The sequence below is a fragment of the Myotis lucifugus genome, unplaced genomic scaffold, assembly GCF_000147115.1.
Source record: "Myotis lucifugus unplaced genomic scaffold, Myoluc2.0 scaffold_114, whole genome shotgun sequence".
Lineage (NCBI taxonomy): Eukaryota > Metazoa > Chordata > Mammalia > Chiroptera > Vespertilionidae > Myotis > Myotis lucifugus.
This window is the reverse complement of record NW_005871162.1, coordinates 1,885,248-1,889,014: the sequence shown is the minus strand read 5'-3', so window position 1 is coordinate 1,889,014 and position 3,767 is coordinate 1,885,248. Positions and strand designations below refer to the sequence as shown.

Sequence of the window (3,767 nt, the reverse complement as noted above, 5' to 3'; positions counted from 1 at the left end):
ATCTTGAGTTTTTATTAAATTTAATTGAGCTTACATTGGTTAATAACCTTATACAGGTTTCAAGTGTATATTTCTCACAGCAACCATTTTACTTATTAGTTTGTAACTTTATTCTAGTTAACTAACCTTGTGAACTTGACTTTCCAGAGCCCCAAAATAAAAATAGTAGTAATTCCCTTAACTCCCTCCCTGGGTTATTTTAGAGTTTACATAAGGAAGTGCTTTGGAAGGCCTACATGAAAGGCAAACGAGGAAGCCTCACATGTCTTCTTTTGTCCAAAATTGTTACAGTTAAATGTTTTGAAAAAAATATGGAAAATATTCTATTACTCATTATTCTCAAAATTAATAATTAGAAATATCAGAGAAATGTTTAATGATTGTAATAGTTTACGTTGTTACTACTTTACTATTCTGTGACTTGTTCCTTGCATATATTCCTTGCATAAAACTTGCTCCTTGACAGTTGTTTTAAAAGGTGAAAGATTATAGTTTCAAACTGGAAATAATGATAAGAAATAACTAATATGAGATTCATGGCTTTTGAATGTGATTTGTACGAAATCCATTTTTTTACACTTAACACCTTGAGTATAAGAAAACACATGGGAATTAGGGCATTCTTTCTTCCTTAACATCTGTTATTTTAAAGAGAAAAAAAAGCATCAATGAATTTTAAAAAGGATAAAGAAATTCCTTGCTTGGATGTTAAGTAAATCCATGCAACTAATTCTTTTCGTAAGACTGTGTCATATGAATTCAACCCTTTAGAAACAGGCTTTGGGGAAAATACCAGGTATACCATTGCGCTATAGGTAGCTATTTCTGTTTTCCAACAATGTCTGTAAAATTTGTTAATACATTCACTATTTTAAATGACTTATGAGTTGTTCTTTGCTCCTGAAAATTTCCTAGCACATTGCTAAGAAGTAAGAGAAAGAGACTGCTAAGCCTTTTAAGTACTTAGCCTGTCTGATGAGACTGCCGACATGAGTGACAATTAGCACAAATGACCATAATTGTGTTCTTTGGATAAAATGCCGCATTGCTTCTTTAGGAGCAACAGCAGGCTTCTGCTTCATGAAAATCATTCGAGACTGATTCTTTAGGGCTGTTGGAAATCACAGTCAGCGTGTGGTATTCCCACGTAGTCCACTTCAGATCCATCCCAACAACTGCAGCCCTCCCTTCCCTTTCAGTAAAATAGGCCCATTAATGTACTGCACCTCACTCTCATTCACTCTAAGAAAGTTGTATTTTTATTCCTGAAAAAGTATCACATAAATACAAATTACATTTTTCATTAGAAAACTACTTTTCATTTCAGAAAAAAATTCAATTAATTATGAATAGGGCTATGCTTCCATCAGGGAGAGAAATATGTAATTTTTCTTCAAGCCTCAAACACATATAATGAAATCTTTTCTTGGAATCCACTCTTAAGATGGATTTTTAAAAGCATAGACTTTATTAAAATCTCAGTTCAATTAAAATGCATTCAATTACTTTAAATCTTTATTAAAATCTCAGGTAAAATTGTACAATCCTGTAAAAGAGACTTGTACTCTTTACCAGGTAGTTAATTCTAACAAATGAACATAAGGTGCACGATTTTGCTGTTCAGGGGAGAATGAAAAAATACTAGTAAGCTTTGGGCCTGGAGTTGGGGTTAGGGGGTGGAGGTGAAAGCTTCCTTCCACTTCTCTTCATGAGTCAATGTTACCTGTGAATATGGATGTGGCATTATCTTCTGTGAGTACCCTTGGTGGGACTATTTGGTCTCTTCATAGAATTTTTCTCATCACCTTAATAAAAATGCCCCAGTGTAAGGATTTTTATGTCACTATCTTCTTTGGATATTTTTTGGTACAGTGTCCCTGATTCTTTTTCAAGGGCCGCTAGAAGACGCCATTGAAGAGGAAGAAGAAGAGTGTCCATCCGAGGCAACAGACATCATCTCCAAGGGGGACTTTCCATTGGAGGAAAGCTTTTCCACAGAATTTGGGCCTGAAAATCTGAGCTGTGAAGAAGTGGAATACTTTTGTAACAAAGGTAATCATGAATGGTTGGTGGCAATCTGTGAGTCCATTTACTCAGACGATTTTGTAAAGTTTTAAAAAATGCACCGATAGAGTGGAGTAAACGTGCTCAAATTGCTGATATATATATCTATCTATATATCTATATATATATATATCTATATATATAGATATATATATAATTCAGCAGTCTGAAAATACCTGCAGAATTTTTTAAACACAAAATATTATTTTGAAGGGTAAAAGAAGTACTTCCACTTGAATACGTCCTAGTGTGTATTTAAACAAAGAGTTTCACGTGGATTGGCCAATTAACTATGGACATTTTCATGGTGGTTGGCCAATCAACTGTTAATAGCTTTAATGTTTATCAGTTCTTCCTTTATTTTGTCAACAAATATTTATCGAATGTCAGTTGTTTGCAAGGTACTGAATGAGGCATTGAGTGTAAGCAGTAATTGGGGTGCCCAAGTTTCTGGCTCACTCAGCTTTAAAACTGAGTGCTGTAGGTGTTTGATGTTGACTTTCAACATGGAGGGATGGAGCTTTTTGTGGATATTGTCACATAAGAAAATACACAGTCTCCATTCTAGAAACTCTTTTGACACATGAACATTAAGACAGAAGAACTTGAGACTGTATGTCTCAGCTTGTTTTTATCCTTGACTTGGACCCTGGAGGCCCCTGCCAGTAACTGTGTACTCACTGGGAATGTATGTGCATTTGCTTACTTTTTTCAAAAGTGAGTTTAAGTTTCTCATGATTCTTTTTTATTTTTCATTTTACTGTTTTGTCTCTGCAAATGAAGGGAGTCTTCTGTTGCCTCCTGCACCAATGTCTAGTTTCACAAGTGTTTGGATCTCTTCCTTGGTTTAGAACAGCTGTTTTGTTGATTTTACCATGACACTATCCCCGAGAGTATGACGGAGAGTGTGTTTTTATCTCTGTATGTCTATTTGTATTGGTGTTTGCTCCATTTTTATCCAGTCATGTGTAGATAAATTATGTGCAATGATTTTTTATGTGTTTGTGTGAATTTGTTGTGTGAATTTGTTGATTAGACCGTAATAGTCCGAAATCAAGGTTGTTGACACAGCTCCCCCAAAACTGCTAATTATAAACATTTCTCTGTGGCCACATACATATATGTTATTAAAATTCCAGTATGACTTCTCATGTTGCTGGTACTAGAATCAAAAGAAGCCAGCTAGTCTCCATCGCTGTGGTCAGCAGAACCCGGGACCTAAAACTGGGAGCAGAGTCAGCACCAGCACTGGGCTCACTGCAGTTCTCTGACCATTCTCCCGAAGGCCTCAAGATGGCTTTGTAACATGGCCCCTCGTCTCCACATCAGAGACGTTCGTCAGACAGAAGAGATCTTCTTTGTTAGTTGACTCACATTTCAGGCCCGATAAATATTTTCCTTAGTTGTCCTGGATGTGAACCATTTCTTGACGATTCGTAGCCATGGCAATACATAAAAGAGCTCGCTGGAGTTGAAGAGTTTTTAGACCTATTTGAAGACATTCCAGTTTCCTTCTTTATCAGCAAATATATCCTTTAGTTCAATGAAGAGTACCTACCTTATACTGGGGGGTTACAATAAAGAAAGGAACCAATAGTTAGAGCAGTGGTTCTCAACCTTGGCTGCACATTAGAATCACCTGGGAATCTTTTTAAAATCCCGATTTCTGGGCCTCATCTCCGGAAATCTGTTCTTGTACTAAT

The 3,767-nt window shown here is 36.0% G+C and overlaps 1 protein-coding gene across 2 annotated transcripts in view; it reads left to right on the top strand.

Annotated features, from left to right (window-relative positions):
• The first annotated feature begins 1,898 nt into the window (after positions 1–1,898).
• Positions 1,899–3,767, top strand: part of ZFPM2 (zinc finger protein, FOG family member 2) — a 330,056-nt gene continuing 328,187 nt past the window's right edge. The window contains exon 1 of one of the 2 annotated variants that reach the window (XM_006093337.3): positions 1,899–2,052. The gene's annotated coding sequence lies outside the window, so the exon portion shown is untranslated. The remainder of the gene's footprint in view (positions 2,053–3,767) is intronic. The other variant, XM_023757791.1, reaches the window with a different exon arrangement.